This window comes from Brachyistius frenatus, unplaced genomic scaffold, assembly GCF_029030835.1.
Source record: "Brachyistius frenatus isolate BFR_SWC_R1_liver_20210118 unplaced genomic scaffold, ASM2903083v1 Contig_21, whole genome shotgun sequence".
NCBI classification, from domain to species: domain Eukaryota; kingdom Metazoa; phylum Chordata; class Actinopteri; family Embiotocidae; genus Brachyistius; species Brachyistius frenatus.
In genome coordinates this window covers 1,997,839-2,016,753 of record NW_027210620.1, presented here as the reverse complement: position 1 = coordinate 2,016,753, position 18,915 = coordinate 1,997,839, and the positions used below count along the sequence as shown (strand labels likewise).

At 45.5% G+C, this 18,915-nt stretch overlaps 1 protein-coding gene across 1 annotated transcript in view; it reads right to left on the bottom strand.

Annotated features, from left to right (window-relative positions):
• gli3 (GLI family zinc finger 3) overlaps positions 1-15,310 on the bottom strand; it is a 101,971-nt gene extending 86,661 nt beyond the window's left edge. Inside the window, exon 1 of the mRNA XM_069696454.1 lies at positions 14,887-15,310. The gene's annotated coding sequence lies outside the window, so the exon portion shown is untranslated. The remainder of the gene's footprint in view (positions 1-14,886) is intronic.
• Between the last annotated feature and the right edge of the window lie 3,605 nt (positions 15,311-18,915).

Genomic DNA, 18,915 nt, shown 5'->3' with positions numbered 1-18,915 from the left:
TCTTAGGCTTATCAACGCCGCGCAAACGCACCGCAGCGCGGCGAGTTAGAGGGGAGGGGGAGAGATGGGAGATGGAGACGATTGAGGGAGATTGTGAGCAAAAGTGGGATAAGGGGAGAAAATGAATGGAGAAAAGGGGGAGGAGCGTGAGGCTGAGTTTAGCGTGTGCGCGCGTGTGTTTGTGTTTTCACGTATGCATGCATGCATCCGCGTAGCACCTCGCTGTGCCCCTGCATGCCTGCACATGTTTTCCTGTGCGTGCAATGTGTGTTTTGCACATTTCGCAGCTATGCCAACAATATTAAGGGCTCCTTCACAGCTGGAATAACTAAAACACCGAGGGGCGATGGAGGAGGGGGAGCGGGAGCGGGAGGAGTCGGAGCCCGACGGCAAGATTAGCTGAATCCAGCAATAAAACGAGAGCGTGTTTTGCGTCGGATGAGGTCACCGCAAGAGGATGGAGGACCCCCGCGTTTGGGAGACGGCGGAAGTGCTCGCTCGGCCGTTTAAGGGACCCGCCGTGGGGTTTCAAAAACTTGAGGAGGTGTTCCCAAAACTCGACAGCTCTTCAAACAAAACCACATACTTGGGGTTTTCCATGTCGCCTTTGACACCGCACTTGCAGCTTGCCCTCGGCCCTGGAAGGCAAATGGGGAGGCGGTTGGGGAGGAGGAGGGGGGGGGGGGGGATTTGGGATTTTTGTGGCTCCAATTCACCAGCGAAACTTCACATTGTGCCCAGATGGCACTAAATCTGGCCTACAGCTGACGGGGACCAGCCCCCTCAAGTAAGGGGCCATTTAGCAGGAATTAGTCGCGCCCCGCCACACACATACACACAAACGCATACGTATCAAACCTCCGCATACGCACACGCAAACTGGTTTAAGAGCGAGATCTCCTCGGCCCTTTGTGCCCCGCGACACGGCTGAGCCGTTCAGATTGTTTCGTCATTTACATGTCTCCTATATCGTCGCGCCACGATGTGGGAGTCCAACTTTACACCATAAAACTTACAAAGTTTTATAAGTCGATACTTTTATTGAGACGACCTCCTGGTTTTCAACCAGCTTTGAATCAAAAATATATTTTGATGCTATTTCCTGCAAGTAATATTTGACAGAAAAAAAAAAAAAACACTTGTCTTTACTTTATTTTTCAGGTAGATCACCTTCACAGCAAAACAATCGGGCACTGCTTGACGCAAGTGCACTACACCAAATTTGAAACGCCTCTTCAGATGAGGAGTGTTTTTTATGTGTGTTTTTTTTTTCCAAGGACAAACAGCGCGACAACACAGCCCCATCGGTGGCTTTCAGCGCAGCTAATGAGATTATCCTCGCAATTGCGTCTCGGTCCCTCAGACCTCTCCACTTTAAGATGCTTTGGAGGGCTGGTGAGGGACCCCGCGCGCCGCGCCGCAGAACGAGCCGAGTGCATCTTACATTCCTGGGTAACAAACCCACACGATGTAATCATAACGCTTACACGACGCCTCTTTTGCGCTCGCCACGCAGCAGATAAAGGGGGGCGAATAAAGCGCGCGGCACAATGGGAAGCCGTGCTCCTTTTCCCAGCAGCCCCCTGCTTATTAGTCTGTTTGTTTATATATTTTGACTTTGCATTTGTGTTTTTTCTTTTTTTTTTTTTTTTTTTTTTTTTTTTGCGAACCACTTGTTTCAGGGCGAGTGGGGCTTTCCACAACTGAGACACCGGATAACGCAGGCAGCTTTGTTGGCAGTGGTGGCCCAGTTAGCCCCCCCCCCCACCACCCCTCCCCTCCAAACCCCACCGCTCCCACTTTTATTCATTTTCTTCCCGTGCTAAGACGCCTTTGTTTGATCAGACACTTTTCCTGATTCTCGAGAACAAGGAGAAGATGCTGGTTCAGCCGAAGCAAAAACAATCAAACCTATTACAAGAAGAAGCAAATCTGTTCACGGGGGGGAGGGGGGGGGGGAGAAAAAAGTTTTCCGTTCCTTGAGCTTTCCACGGTTTGCTTTCCGTCATTAGGAGTGACTTGAAATTCAGTTGTCTCCGAGTAATTCACCTGCCGCAGTGTATACTCTTCGCTAACTTTTCCACTCGGGGTACCCCCCCCCCCCACCCCACCCCCGCGCGCACACGGCAGATGCTGCAAAGCACCGGAGAACGGGATCCGCATCCCGTCGGTGGGCCTCTCAAGTCGAACAGCGAAAACAGCGCCGAGGCGTTCTTCACACCAGGCTTCAGAAGACGCTGCTCCGTGCGACGTTTCTCGAGAGTTCGCATGTAAAGCTCGCGTGTGAACGCGGTTAGAGAGAGAGAGAGAGAGGAAGTGTTTCAGCTGTGTTGTCTGACGCTGTGTGTAAAGAAGTAGATGCTTCTTTCTCCCCCCCCCCCCTCCTCACATATACAAGAGCAATCACAGTGTTGCCGAACATAAATAAGGGGGGAGGAGAGGGGAGGGTGGGGGGGGGGGGTGAGGGCGAGTGGAAGAGCAATTCCTGTAGTGATGAAACACACTTCTTCCCCTCTCTTGCTCTCTCTGCCTCCTCTTCACAGGGGATGGAGCAGATAGATGGTCCCGCGTAAACGCGGCGGCAGCCGGCACGGACGATCTGACAGGAGGTCGTCCGCGTTCGCCCGGGGGGGGGGGGGGGGGAGCCAAGGATGCTCGCCTCGTGTCCTCCGCGCCTCTGACAGAAGTATATAACAAAAGAGCAGGTAACTAAACTAACCGAGGACAATCCGAAAAAAAAAAAAAAAAAAAGGCTGCGCGGCTACGGGTCACAGAGTTGCCGTGACAACGTTGGGCTCCACCTGGGCCTCGAAAGTTCCTTTTTTTTTTTTTTGCCCGGCGCAGTTGTCCTCCTTACTTATTTGGACCGTACTCCCTCTGCTACCCGCCTCATTTCTATCTCCCCCTTTTTCTTTGCCTTCATTCCACTGTGTCACCGGAATAAGTGTCGGAGTGGAATGAGTCGGTGCCGCTCTGTGATTAATGACGGGCTCCGGCGTCTCCGGGGCCGAACACTAAAAACAGCCAGGGGGCAGCGCGATAATGCACAATAATAAAGCCAGCAGACAATCAGCCAGGCAAAGCAAAGGCCTATTAGCCAGCCCCATCAGGACGGCTAAGTGAGAAATTAGCCCTTCCCAAGCGCCGCCACAATTCATCAAGTGCCGCCCCTGAATCCCCCCCTCAAGAAGTCATAATGTTTACTTAAAGACTGGCCCCGATGCCCCAGCGGCGAGCTTTATTGGCTCTTATTAATTCCCGTCCTGGCCCTCGCGGCCGTGCCATTTAAACCGAATTAAAGGGGTGAAAATTGGATGAGATGAAGTTGTCTCGGTGTTTGGCTCGCTCATGATAAAGCCGGACCTAAACAGAAGGAGACTTCGGAGAGAAATACGGAGGGAGGGCAAACGAACGGGGATGCAAAGGAATGCCGAATGAAGCTGTCCTGAAATGCGCCGCAGTCAGTCAGAGGAATGCAGGGAGAAAAGGAAGAGCATTTGCTTTAATGCTGTACTTCCTGTGTGGATGGGAACGGATCCAAAAAAAAAAAAGGGTACGGGTCGCACAATCCCCGGACGCAGAAGTGGAGGGTTTTGTCGTATCTTCGCTTTATCCTTGTCTTTCCATCTGTTGGCATGAAAAATACCTTAAAACAAGGTCACTCGATCAACCTGAATTCAACATGTCAGTGATTAAAAAAAAAAAAGAGAAAAGAGGACAGGGACAGGTGGCAGAGTTGGTCTTAAACCAACAGGACACGGATTCATATTAGTTTTGCCGATTTAGTGATTATTCAGAGCTGACTTTATTTTCTAGTCAATCAAATGTGCCAAATTGATGATTCGAGCTTCTCAAAAGTTTGCAGTTGTTTTCTGTATTTAGGGCTGCGTATCAAACTTCGATTGCTTTCGTGGCACTGACCGAACCACTTTGGAACTATCTACTATCCAAAAATGCCTTTCGGTACCAAATATAGATACCGAGGCTCAGCGACTGGAGGCTTCTCGGCCAGCTAGCGTCTATTGATAGCATGTGAGGCATAAATTCTGTAAATTCTAGCATGTAGTGCTAACTTGCATGTGAGGCGTTTAGGGAACATTGGTAAATTCTATCATGAAGCTTTAAATTCCATGTGAGGCGTTTAGGGAATATCTGTAAATCCTAGCATGTAGCGATAACTTGCATGTGAGGGGTTCAGGGAACATCGGTAAATTCTAGCATGTAGTTATAGCTTGGATGAGGCATAAATTTGGTAATTTCTAGCATGTAGCTATAACTTGCATGTGAGGCATTTAGGGAACATCGGCAAAATCCAGCATGTTGCGATAACTTGCATGCGAGGCGTTTAGGGAACATCGGTAAATTCTAGCATGTAGCTATAACTTGCATGTGAGGCGTTTAGGGGAACGTCTGCAAAATCCAGCATGTAGTGATAAATTGGATGTGAGGCGTTTAATCTGTAAAATGTTGCTGCAGAAAATAGCTTGCGTTACACTCTCCCCTTCTAAACTGCATGAAACGTAAAGATTTCTATCGTATTGTGTAATATAATTTTGGAGAGTGGATTTTATAAGATTGGTATAAAAAAAAAAAAAAGTATGCCTCAGAAACCGATATCCAGATAAAGCTAAAATAAAGGTACTGGTATTGAATTTTTTTTTTTTAATAACATATTATTATAAGTATCTTTGCATTTTTAACTGTCAGACAAGATAAATCACAACATAAGAGTCACCTGTGGGCTTTGGAAACTTTCCAAAAATTTTCAAAGTAAATCAATTAATCACAAAACAAACCGATGAATCAATACTGGGAATAATCAGCAGCCAATTGTCAGATTTGTTTTGTTTTTTTATTGCAGGCGCTGTTTCCAAAGTTTTCTCCTCCCGACTTGTTTAAGCAGAGCCTTCATTGACAGTGTACGGGCGCACTGCACCGCGCATGTAAGTGGAGCGTACAAGAGTCCCATCTATGTGAACTGTGAGTCTGTGTTGGCTGATGGTGCTCTACAGAGTAATCTGGAGTATACCGCAGAGGAGGTGCGAGATCAAAGACAGCTGAAGCTCAGAGGGAGTCCCAGAGACTTCTAGCTCACTGACGGCTCTCCCCACGGCAGCGTAGGGGAGACAACTCTCTCCCTTCACTTTCATATCAGCCACAGAGCCCCCCCATCCCTCTGCACTGGCTCGTAGGCTCCACACACACACACACACACACACACACACACACACACACACACACACACACACACACACACACACACACACACACACACACACACACACACACACAGGAACAGGCAGTCTCAGAGGATTTGGTAGTGCTGCCAAACCTGCATCCCACCTACAGCATCACTCCTCCACACATGGCTACACACACACACACACACACACACACACACACACACACACACACACACACACACACACACACACACACACACACACACTGTTGCTCATCAGAAACCGATGCATCAAAAAAAAAACACAGCTGAATATTTTTGAAAGGCTGAGTTCAGGAAGAAAGTCTCAGCCCAATAAAATAAATAAAAAAAAGAGACTCACGCAACTCAAATACCAAGACGATATCGCACCGCACAACACTGCAACGAGATGCCGTAAAAAAAAAAAAAAAAAAAAAAAAATTGTAATAAAAAAACTCAACGGGCGCTTCCCGAAGATTCGGCAACAAACAACAACAACAAAAAAAAAAACTTCCCCATAAACTCTAAAGAGTACAGTCACAAAATGGCCCCCTGAAAAAAAAAACCAAACAAAATCCTCAGCATCAAGAGCTGGGAACAAGACCGTCGTTAGACAAGCAGACCCCCCCCCCCCCCACCCCCCAGGCCCGTCAGACTTGACTGAGGAAGCCAAACATCTGGGTGCGTTTACTCGTTTCAGCTGTTAGCAACCCCGCCTCAAATAAATCTGGGAGCTGCAACGCCATCGCGTAGGACAGCTCCTAAACAAACACGCTCGCCGGCTGGCTCGCTCGCTCGCTCACCTCCGTGCGCCCGAGCGTCTCAACCGGAGCCGGGCCGCCAAATACATTTCGTGCGGAGGAAGAGCAGGACGAGGAGGAGGAGGAGGAGGAGGAGGAGGAGGAGGAGGAGGAGGAGGAGGAGGGCCTTAATTGGAGCGTTTGACGGGTGCCTGGGGTTAATTGGGAAGCATGGAGAGCAGCTGGCTCGGCGGTGGAAGTTGAGACGGGGATAATAAGTTCACCCTTTGCAGGAGAGACAGTCGGTGATGAATCAGATCAGAGGAACGGTGTACTGTAATCATCCTCACATCTCCCCTCCTCCAACCTCGGCACGCCTGACAAGCGGAGACAACCTGGCTCCCAGCTACGCAATCTGGCACCTATCACACAGGACTGGCAGTCGCAGGGAAAGAGATCACCCAGCGATGGTTCACGCACACACACACACACACACACACACACACACACACACACACACACACACACACACACGCACGCACACACACACACACTCTCGCAAACACTGTAACGCAGCATCCATTCAGCTAATCACTCACACACGCAATAATTCTTACCTCCAGGACACGGAACCGAGTTTATCAGTTCGCCGGTCGATGTATGTAAATCTCGACAACAATGTGTGTACTAATGGCTTATTACCCTGCTGTTAGTTGGTTTGCATTGATCTCTGTGCCGGGGGTGGGGGGTGGGGAGGGGCGGGGAGGGAGGGAGGGAGGGAGGGAGGCGACTGGAGCAGTTCACCGCTCGTATGTGGCAAGCAGGACTCTAATCACATTCCAGCTTGTTTCAATAAAAGACAAACATTAACATAAACCCTCTCAAACAACACCAGCAACAAAAACAACAACAAAAAAACTTCACCCCGGCTCGGTCCGTGCAAGAAGAAGAAGAAGAAGGAGGAGGAGGAGGAGGAGGAGGAGGAGAGGAAAAAAAAACTTTCCTGGATTACAGTGTAATCGGGCCCATATGGGATGAGTCTGTGGAACTTTTGTAGAGTCTCTAAAAACAGCGTATAGATTGCATTATGACTTCCTAAACGAGAAAACGTATTCTCTCCAGAGGGACAGACATCCCCCCCACCCCCAAAATATATATATTTTTTTAAAGTGATTCTAGCCGCAGTAGAGGCGTATTAGACGTAACGCCGGAGTCGGTTCCTTGTGCTGGGAGGGTGGCTGAGGGAGCGTTTGGGGCCTGAAGGAAGCCCAGGTAGAGTCATAGGCAGTAATGGGAGGAGACAGCGACTTAGGGCGCCACACAAAAGCCAGGGCTTTATAAATAATTCCAAAAGCTAACAGGATCCCTTGTATGTGTGAATCTGTGAAATACATTCACACATGAATGCACACACACACACACACACACACACACACACACACACACACACACACACACACACACACACACACACACACACACCCCGCCACCAGGGGGAATAGGTTATTCACACTGCTCCGCTGTGGCTGTTCTGAGTATGACCCGCCTCGATTGGTAAATTTGGGGCAAATATCTTTCTTGCATAGATGACGCCAAAAACAGAAAAAGTAATAAAAAAAATTTTTTTTTAAAAACACCAACCCGGAAAGGTCCATTTCTCACACACACACACACACACATTTACACACTCGCACACTCACTCACTCACTCACTCACTCATAATGCAGGGCAGCAAAGCACACCGGAGACCTGTCTTGTAAATCTCTTTGTGAAAGCAGCTTTGGGGGTAGACAGGGGCTTACATACTGAGCCCTGAGGTAGAGCTACAGACTCCACTCCCTCCAAACCCCCCCCACGGTCTCTCTGCCTCTCCCACACACATACTAGGGCGCTCTCATGTTCTCTCTTTCCTCACTTTTCCGTCTACCCCACATTTCCTCCTCTTTTCCGTGCCCTTCTTTCACCTTTTTTTTTTATTTTTTTTTTTCTCTCTCCCCTAAGTCTCTCCCCCACCCTCCCACCATTCTTCTCTCCTCCCCTCTGTCCAGGCCCGGGCTCCAGAGCGCCGGTCCTTTAGCCCCCGCAGGCTCCCGCAGCGTTGCAGTGACTAATGTCCTGCCTTCGCTCAGACAATGAGTTTGAGACTGAGCCGGGAAAGTGTTGAGGAGGGGAAAAAGACTCCGGCACCTTTGACAAATGGAACCCTTCGCGCCGCCGTGCCCACTGAGGGAGGCTTTACAATGTTGCGCTCCACGCTCCACGTCCTCCGAGGGGACGGCTGCAGCCCCGCAAAGCCGCATCTGGGGGGAAACATAATGAATTCTTTGGGAAGTCTAACCTGGCTTTTTCTTCATGAATAAGATATATTTCCAAAGCACGTCGACCCCTCTTAATAAAAACACCAGTCTGGCAGGAATAGCCGAAGCCGTTTTAGGGCCCCGTGTACACGTTAATATTTCTGTTTCTCTATAAATTTTCTCGGGCCCACTTCTTTTCCCGGGCCTGTCACTGCGAGGCCGGCTGCTACGATTTCTCCCCGCCCCGCCCCACCCCACCCACCCCCACCCACCCACTGGAAGGTGGAAAGGAGCCACGGTGACAAACTGTCATTAAAAACGGCTCGAGTCGCTCTCTTTCAAGGAACTCAAACTCTTGGATGCTCCCTCCTCTACCCCACCCCGGCCCCCACTCTCCCCAATACAACCCTGAAAGGAACTGGGCTTTGTCTGAGGAGCAAAGGAGAGAGGAATCCCTCCCCACCCTCTTTCCCTCACCACCACCACCACCACCACCACTCCTCCTCCTCCTCAAACCCCTACCTCCCCTCCCCGAACCCTGTTCCTCACTCCCTGTGGAGTATTGTTAAAACACAGCCCCCTCTCTTTCCGTGGCCCGGCCTCTTAAAACAGCGTGCTTTGCATGAGAAAAAACGATTAGTCTTCAAATGCTGCGCTGTCAAAGGGAGGGCTCTTTCAGGTTGGGGCCGAAATTTGCTCAGATAGTAGAGTTCCCCCTTTTGTTTTTTTTCCCAAAGATGAGGCATTATTAGAGCCGGGGTCTGTTAGCATTCATTACTGCAAAGAACACACTGAAGGGGCTTATACGGGATACCCTCCTCCTCCTCCCATCTCGAGCCCCCGAGTCCACAGCAGACGGAAATGAAGGGGGCAGAGTGTGTGTGTGTGTGTGTGTGTGTGTGTGTGTGTGTGTGTGTGTGTGTGTGTGTGTGTGTGTGTGTGGTAGGGGTGGGTGGGGGGAGAGGACTCATCTAAACATGTTTGGAGAGCAAAGAGAATATCTGGGCCCGCGCTTCTTTCAGGTATTAACCTTGGGATTTACATTTGACATTCAAACAATAGACACCTCCTTGACCTCCACTCCAGGATGCAGCGGGACTGGAGGATAACTCCCAGTGAAATACAACCGCGAGCAGCATGGGATTGCAAACACGCGGGGGTTCAACATTGTGAGCATCGTTGCATGACAACACGCGTCTTGATTACCAGCTCGAGTTTTGTTCAGAAAAATATCCACTTAACAATTTTTGGTTGAAATTTTTTTTTTTTTTTTAAATAAAAACAACAACAAAAACGTGCGTCCGTGCGCCGGTGCCTTCGGAGAAGCCCGGCTTCACACGTCGAGTAGCGAGGGGCGACGTGACAAATCATTGTTCACGGCAAGCGGCCAGTTCATCCGTCTCCACCCCGGACAAGAAAGCAACAGACCCCCTCACGGATGCCACAACCGGCTCCCATCAAAGCTGACACAATGCCACATCTGCAATAGCAACACCCCACACACACACCCCCCCCCACCGGGGAGGGGGTCGGTGGGGGGGGGGGGGACTGTCTCTTTAGGCGCTCAACTTTACGCGCAGCCCACACGCAAATGGGCCTCAAAAAAAAAAAAAAAAAAAAAAAAAAAACCACGTCACCCTCTTGCTGTTACACTTCACACCCAACACCTAAAGACATTTTTACAGCGGCTTCGGCAAACAGAGGGGCGGGGATGAGCGGCGGCCACATGCAGGCGCGACCTGTCCTGTTCCTCCTCGAGCGCGTGAGAAAAGAAAACGCAGCCGCTCGCTGGCACACGCTGCATTCTCACACACACACACACACACACACACACACACACACACACACACACACACACACACACACACACACACACACCTTTTAACGCGACCTGCAGCGGGCCTCGTGTCAAGCTGTCAAACACATCTTCAGCAATTCCAAATTCAAATCACTCAAATTTACGTGACTGTTTTTACTCCTTTTTTTTTTTTTTTTCTTTCTTTTTTTTTAAGTATTATTTTATGTCCGACTCCTGAGCTCGTCGTCAGGTCCAGTTGGAGTTTCCAAAAAGGCTAAAAGCCATGGAAAAAAAATTATACAAGAAACACAGAGCTCTCTCTCTCTCTCTCTCTGCTTCACTAAAGCAACTTAAGCTCCTACTTTTTGACCTTCCATTTCTTATTTCTTCATGCCAGTGAAAAACAAAAAAGTTGCTTCCAACTGAGACAAGACAAATACAAATATTAAAAAAAAAAAAACGTGTGTGTGAATGAGAGCGCTGCAGAATACATGTACATGCATGCATTTCTAGCGTGATGAGTGTTGACTGCTTTTGCCGGCTGCAAAAGCCCCAAGTGTATTGAGATTCCTGAATGTGAGTAATATACATATCTAAAATTACAGTTTGCTATCTTGAGTCTCATGCCCTCTTCATCGCTACTCTCTCCCCCTTCCCCCAACCCCCAACGCACGCCTTATCCAAAGACATCACCCGGCTTGAAAGGTGCCTTTAGCAGGCTCCTTGAAACGAGAGAGTGAGGGTCCCGCTCTGGGACAATGATGGTTGAGGTGGAGGGGAGCCGGGGGAGCAGGAACACATAGCATATTAAATCTGCTGGCGGAGCTGGGTCGTCCACACAGAGAGCCAGAGAGTCAGATCTGAGGCATGCCCTGAAGGGATGGCTGGGCCTGGGGATTAGGAGGCCAAGGAGAAGCCCTCGCGCACCCGAAGACCCCTTCTTGTCTCTGCTCGTACGCAAATGCATCCGGACGTTTTTGACGCTTCTCAGGTTTGCCATCTCTGCCCAAGTTTTTTTTTCACGGCCCTCCTCCGCGCCTCGCAAAACACACCAGCGCGCGCTGGTGTGTTGTGCACGCACGCGCACGCACGCGCACACGCACACACACACACACACGTCCGCTCGCTCTCATGCACAGCTTCTTTTTTTTTTTTTTTTTTTTTTCCCCCCTCAATCACTACCTCTGTCTGACTTGTCCTCTTTCTTTCCCCCACTGTGTCTGTTTCATTTGATGTCAACATATCAAAGTACCAAATCATCAAAGTAAGAGATTTCTTTTGGGGGCCGTCGACTCAACTACACCAGTTATATGCAAGCGACGCAACAGCTAATCATAATACACAGGGAATTACTGCAAACTTTCCCTGGCCTGCCGGCTACTGTGTGTATTCACTTACTATAAACAACTTAAAATTGTCACCATTTACACCTTTAACTTCTCAAGAATTATGTTTTTTTTTTTTTTTAAAGGGATAAACACAACCCCCTGCAGAAAAACCTACAAAACAAGTAAGATTACACGCAAAAAAAACAAAACAAACAAAAAAAACTGCAATACACTCCTCATTATCTTGAGGATAATCAACTTCCCTCAACATTACCCTCGAACAAAACATTTTGCCACCTCTTTGAGTGCTTCAGGACGCAGCGTTAGTGCAACAACACAGCTCATTAGGGGCCTCTTGCATACAGACCTGATAACAGGTACTCTTCCTGCTGGGCGTAAAAAAAAAAAAAAAAAAAAAAAAAAAAAAAGGCCGGAGGACACGAGCTGCCTTAAGCTGTGAATGCAGGGGCCCTGCGAAAAAAAAAAAAAAAAAAAAAAAGAGGAGCGGGCCATACCTCAAAAGCTAATAGCGTGTCATCTCCCCGCATTAACATGACAGCCCCTCTATTCCGCCAGGTCACCGGGTCACAGGTGGCCCGGGCCAATGTCCCCATGCATAATGAAAGCAAAAAGGAGCGCTTAAAAGTTGAGATAAAACGCTGCTGCTGCTGCTATCTGACGGACTGATTCCAGCAGAGGGGAAACGTTATCCGCCTGCTCCTCCCGCGTGGAAGTTGAAGGAGCGCAGGGCGGCAATGATACATCTTTTCTGGCTACAGTAAGCGAATGGCTCCGACTTGTGCATCTCATTCCAGCAGATTAGCATCTTAAACACTGCTGCATTCATCCCTGCTGCTGCATCATAATGAGACAAAAGTCCTTTTCTGTTTTGTTTTTTTAAGGTAAAGGTGCACCAGTCTGAAACAAGTGTCAACCTCGGATATTATATTTAGTTATTATATGACAGCAACAATAATATACAGCACTCTTATTTATAATTGGAAGGTCCCAATTTCACGATATGAAGGTTTTTCATACAATTTATTTTATATAACATTTGGAAAATGGACTAACATCCGCATTGTTGTGTTAAAATAGAAATTAAAGTCATTAATTAGGTGCAACATGCTTCGGTAGAATATTAAATCCTTTCATAAAGTGACATATTTCTAAATTTCAGAACTATAATCTGGATTAATCACATATAATCACCCAATTTTAAAGGCAACTGGTGGATACATTTTATATTCTGCACACACTCTGAAAATAAAATGAGATGTCATTTACATTGTGGCCTCCAATAATGATATAGAGGCAACTATATGTTTTTTTATTTTTTTTAATTGTCAGTATTATTTTAATATGCCTAATTAAGAAATCACAGGCCACAAAATGCAAAACATGCAGGAGGAAACAGTGCAGCTCGCTTTCTTTAATCCCTACAAATAACGTTAAATGAGTGATCCTTATGTTGTCATTTTAAAATTTAAGATTAGGCCCTAAAATTTTGTGATTTAAGGCCTGACATGTTTTGGTTTTTTTTTTTTAAAGCAAACCGAGTACAATAAATTTGACTGATTAATTTTCCAGATGAAGGCCCTGTGCACATTACTTTGTTATTATAAATAAAATAGGGGAAATACTAAATGACAGTCAGTCCCCTATAATTTTTTTTATTTTATTAGACAAATGTAACCAGGACCTGTAAAAACTCTGCTCAAACCCAAACCCACAGCCAAAATGAGTGATGGAACCACCTCATAAAAATAGCTAAAAGGAGATTTTTATCTGCGTCAACTTGTGCTGTTAAACATCTCACTCGGTGTGTTCACTCGCTTCGGCCAAACCTGCGTTAATAATTTGCCATGTGTCAAAAAGAGGAGGATTTGAGCTGCACCGCATGGCTGAGCACCTCGGACCCTCGTCGTCTGTATGAAACCCGAGAGCAGACAAGCAGATAAAATGTGGAACAGCTGGCGAGGACAGGAGGGAAAGTTTCAAACAAATATCGGCACATGTGGAGACTCGGGGGGAGGGGAGGGGGGCTCTCGAACGTTTTAATGTCCCGGACCCCTGAAACACTTCTGCTTCCTTAGTTGGTTTTTTTTGTTTGTTTGTTTTTTCCACTGCACAAGCATGTGAAAGATTTTTTGTTGTTGTTGTTTTAAGTGTTGATTTTAAAATGAAAAACCCACCTACTTTTTAATTACTCAAATCCAAGTGAAATCTAATGAACTAAAATCCAGTGGATTTATCCTATTTTTATATTTTGCTTTGGACCCCATAAAACTCCACACATGGACCCCTGCTGGGCCACAGACCCCACTGTAATGGGGGCTTCAATTTCTCAGAGCACATGCCTTCAAACACGCTATAGTGTGCCCTTAAACATTTCTCTTATTTTTAGCACATTCTTTGAACATAATTTTAAAAATGTTTCCATGGCCTGTCAGATTGTCAGCAGCATTAATAATGTCTTGCTGCCGAATGATTTGCTTTAACTCAGGACACTCACTGCTGCAGAAATTAATACAACTGTACAGGCAAAACAAAGATTTCTTTCTATAAAAATCAATTCAGTGTAATTGTTTTGGACGTTTTTTCCAGTGCAAATATTTCATCTCACTATTCTGTGTGAAATTCTACAACGGCCTCAAACTTTTGAAGCTTGAAAAATATTAAAACAAACAAGTAAAAGTTGGATTGGTAGAGTGAAAAAAATGAAATGTGTGTGGATGTCAAAGGTCAAGGCTGGGGTCAGCCTCAGGTTTGGTTGGATTTAAATTAAAAATCAAAGTCTGAACAAGTTTTTGCATCCTCTCACAAACGTTTTTTTTTTTAAACAAACTCTTAACAGGATAGAGCGAATCAATAACATACACTGAAATATGGTCACACATGCACATAAATATGAATCCCCCCCCCCTCCGCCACACACACACACACACACACCACACCCCCAGGCGCGTTTCTTGAGGTAAAGGGTCCAATAAAGTTTCATGCCTGCAGAAGTTTCAGTTCAAATCCCTCCACGGTTGTTGTTGTTTTTTTTGTCTGCTCTACAACACGCCAAGCGTAAAATAAACACGCTTTCCTCCACTAACTCCAAACTTTACGCAACTTCAAACGAGTTTCAAAACGCACATCTGTCTGTCGGATACTTGCAAAGTGTGCCATTCGCGGTTTTCTAACAACCACCACTTAATTCACAGAGAATAAATAGCACCCGGATCAAGTGTATCGCAGTCTGTGGTGCATTTTCGGCTGGTTTTTTGGGGATTCCACATCGAGGCATTCATCGCTGTTTGAAAAAGCTGCTGTTTCACGCGAGTGCAGTTGATTCACTTCATGTCTGCATGTGAACTTGTATGAAATCCCATCGTTTAGAAATATGAAACCTCCGCTGCTTCACAAAAGTCGGACTAAGCTTGAAAAAGTAGACAAATGAGCGCAACAGTAAAAAAAAAAAAAAAAAAAAAAAATCTATTTAGCCTGAATTTTTTTTTGACAGATTACTTACTTCTTTCTGGATGATTTCCCCTGTAACTCTCGACTTTTTTTGTTTTGTTTTAATCTTCTCAGGAAAAAAAAAAAAAACGTGTCTTCTTTCTTCTGCTCCTCTTCCTAAGTTGCAGATGTGCCTCTGGAGTTGCCTGGGACTTTTTTTTTTTTTTTTTTTTTGTCTTTACGCTGCAAGTCCAACTCCAAAACGGCGCTGCCAGAGTTTTTCCTCTTGTCTGTCTTTCTCCTCCTTCTCACAGTTTGCTGTGTTCAACCACCGCCGGACTAACACCATCAGCCTGCCGATAATATCTGCCGATAGCAGACCACAGATGTGCGTAAAACCAACAGAAGCGTCAGAGAAGCGCGTGGAGAGTTCTTAATGCATTTAGTGCGTTTTTTCGAGGAGAAGAGAGAGGGCGAAGTGTGGGACTCCAGCTGCTCCTTCCCTCGCTTGACTCCTCCCTTTGGATTGCTCCCTCCTTTACTCACTGCCTCCCTCCTTTTTTTTTTTGAAAAAAAAAAATGTGTGTACCCCCTTTTCTTTCTTTCTTTCTTTCTTTCTTTCTTTCTTTCTTTCTTTCTTTCTTTCTTTCTTTCTTTCTTTCTTTCTTTCTTTCTCTCTTTCTTTCTTTCTATTTTTGTCTTTCTTTCAGGAAGCATTTTAGGAGACCGAGCATAAACCAACATTAAACTCCAAGTTTAGCAGAAGATGGCTACATTTTAAGGACAAATTGCGAAATTAAATCCACGTTTTAACTGTAAGAAGCTGTTTTCCTTTTTGCACCTAGAGTGTGAGTGTTTGACTGAATCTGCATGAGCAATGGACCTCGTCCTGACTGGGATTCTGCCATGTTTTCACCTACTTTAACAGGTTCTTTGTAGAGCTGCTGGTCACTTTTCACAAAAACTTTAAAAACCGCCAGAAAATATATTGATCCGTTCTCCCAATAATTAAAGCTACAGGACACAGTGTAATTAAATTAACCTAAAAATTTTTTTTTTTAAATCCAGGTGCTTCGCTTAAGTCTTACTTCCAGTTAAAAAACACACTATTTGCATTAAGGAGAATTTATGACTTCTATATTGTAAAGTGTTGATTTACAGTATATTAGGGCTACATAAGTCTCCAGGGCTCAACCTTCAGAGGGATACCTAACGCAGCGGCAAAGCATGAGGGAAGCCCTCCTGTAGGGTTAGATGTAATCAATATACATAATCAATATACAGGGAAATTATGTGGTAAGAGAGGTCTTCAGGGTGCACTTTCAATCAATGAAGAGGTGGGTGTTTGGGAAGGAAAATCGCCCGTTAATCGTTTAACCAGGATTTGAATGTGTGTGTGTGTGGCCGAGAGGTCAAGTCCATCAAGACCTAGTCAGTCCATTTAACACGCATCCGATCGGCTGCTGTGGCAAATGAAGAAATGATTTGATTTGATGAAAAATTTCAGTCATTAAAGGACGTCTTTATAATCACTTTCCTGATGTGTGTTATGCTGATAAAGTCTGCATTGACTAATTACCGCCTTAATCAATCAGAGCCTCAGATCTCCTGTCACGACTGTCAACATCTTTGTCCTCATTAAAATAAAATGTTAGATTCTGACTTCGTCGCAGTGTGAAGATGGATTTTTGCATGTCAAAGTTGAGCAAGTTGACAAAACTACAAACTATGATGAGTGTCAACAACTGCTTTAAATATTCCGGTGGAGGACGGGGGTGGAGTCGCCACAAACATCTCTATTCTTCAATAAATCTGCAGAAACAGACAGTTTTTGTTGTTGTTGTTGTTGCAGTCAATGAAAAATGCAGACAAAATAAATAAGGTTATGAGGTACAAATTTGAAATATAGAAATGCTACACGTGCACAACAATAGAATACGAGGTGTGATATAAATCAGTGTCCATAAAATGAAAATACAGGAAGTCTTGCAGAGAGAGGAGACCGTCAAAGGTGCTCTGTAAGACACGACTAATTCTCCTGTCAGTTTGTCAGGCAGTGCTCATCTGGCCCGGACTACACAGAGATAAAGTCCTTGTTATGAATGTCTCAAAGAGAATCTGAGGAACGTGGTAGTTGGAGGTGGTGGTGGATGGAGGGGTGAGGGGGAGGTTGGGGGAAGAGAACAAGAGGGTAAAGGAGGGAGGGAGGAGGTACACATGGGCATCAGTAGGGTTAGCGGCTCCCGAAAGTATTTCATCAAAGAGGGCCAGGATCCTGGGGATTGCGATTCTGCCTGGAGGCAAGTAACCAATGGTCTCCCAAGAACATATTCCAAAGTAGGACTCGCAGAGCCAAAGCACACATCAAAAGCACCTCTGTAGCCAAAGCGATTCTGGAGGAGAAAGAAAGGGGGTTCAGGTCCTTTCTTGGCCCCCTTTAAGCCCCAGATCTCACCCCAATTAAGAGGGAACTACTGTTTGTTCCAGACCTCGAGATCCGCAGACAGGGAGGTGCGCTCGCTAAGGTTAGACACTCAGCTGCGTGCCCGCAGACACACACACGCACACGTGACAGCCAATCACGCACATATTGTCACTTTTAGCCACACATTCAAAGATCAGCATCCGAGTCTCATTTTTCAGATGACCGACCGACGGAGCGTGTTTTCCAGTTTCAGATGATCTCACTGAAACAATATGTGGCGCTCCGTTTGTCCACGTATGTTACACGAGTAACAGGAAATCAATACTCGGCAGAAATGTTGTGCGGGCATTCGGATTTTCGCCTTTAATTCTGCGCCGCTGGACAGATGTCACTGTGAAATGGATACAGCAGAATGAGCATATTATATCCACACAGATGTGACCGCAAGAAATGCACCGGCTGCGTGAAGCAGAGGAATGACAGAGGTTCCCGTTCACTGCCGGGGAGGGAGGCTTTTCTTTTTTTTTAAGATAAAGTGATATCTGAAGTGTCAGAAACGCAGTGGTGGAAGCATTGTGGAATTCTACTTGAATATAAGTAGCAATACCGCAGTATAAAAATACTGGTAGCTGGTAAAAGTATTGCATTCACAAATTCTACTCAAATAGAAGTGTAAGCATCCAAATGTACTAGTAAAAGTAATCGTGCTCATTGTGCAGAGCGCCACTGTGAAGGTTTTATTATCATGTTTTGTATCATTATGTGTAAGCAGCACTTTAGTACTGTCAAGGTCGATATCTTTAAGGTAAATTTACTCAAGTCCAGTACTTAAGTAAATGTACTCTCAATATAATTTTAAAGTACTTGCGAGTTGTTGTTTTTTTTTAAACGTGCTGCTTTTTTTATTTTCCTAGATTTTTCATATTTATCAGAAAATGGTTCAAGTGGAAATAATAATTAAAAAATATCTGCTTGGAACAACCGACTTCTTTGAAGAAATATATATTTTTAAAGGGGTCATTCCATCTATATTACAGCATAACATATTTCTACCGAAGAGAGAAACTCGCCACGAACAGTGTTGACAGTATCTCATAGATTATTAATCGCAGGACCTTTGGTGGCCCAATGATTAATACGCTCACCATTTAACTGCAGTGTTCTCAGTTTGGACTCCTTGCCCCTCAATGTTTCCCATCTTTTAGGTACTCTGAAACTTATTTGATTTTTTTTTAAAAGGGATTTTTGTTTCACCACAACCAGTCATTCTGGTGGAACATGTTGCTGTTAATAAGTGAAACATAATTTGTCTCTGCTGTGAGCGTCACAAACAAAATTGCATTCAGCCCAACTGTGTTGAGGTGGAGGCACAAATCTCAGAGACAGTTATCTCAAATTGTAGGTAATAAAAAGCAAAATATAAGAGCAAGACCAGAAGTGTGAATTAGAAGATTTTGGATTTTTGGAAACTGCAAAATATATTATTCATACTCAAGTTAGAACAAATGCTTGAGCAATTTACTTCCTGTGCTGATGTCATAATGGTTAAGTTGCAAAACCATGTATTTCCATGAGCTGAGAAAAAAACATTGTTTTTGTTGTTCAGATAATTCAGCGGGTTTGTGTGAGGTTTCTTGTAGCTTTAGAAGTCCACGAATATTCTCAACCTGTAAAGGA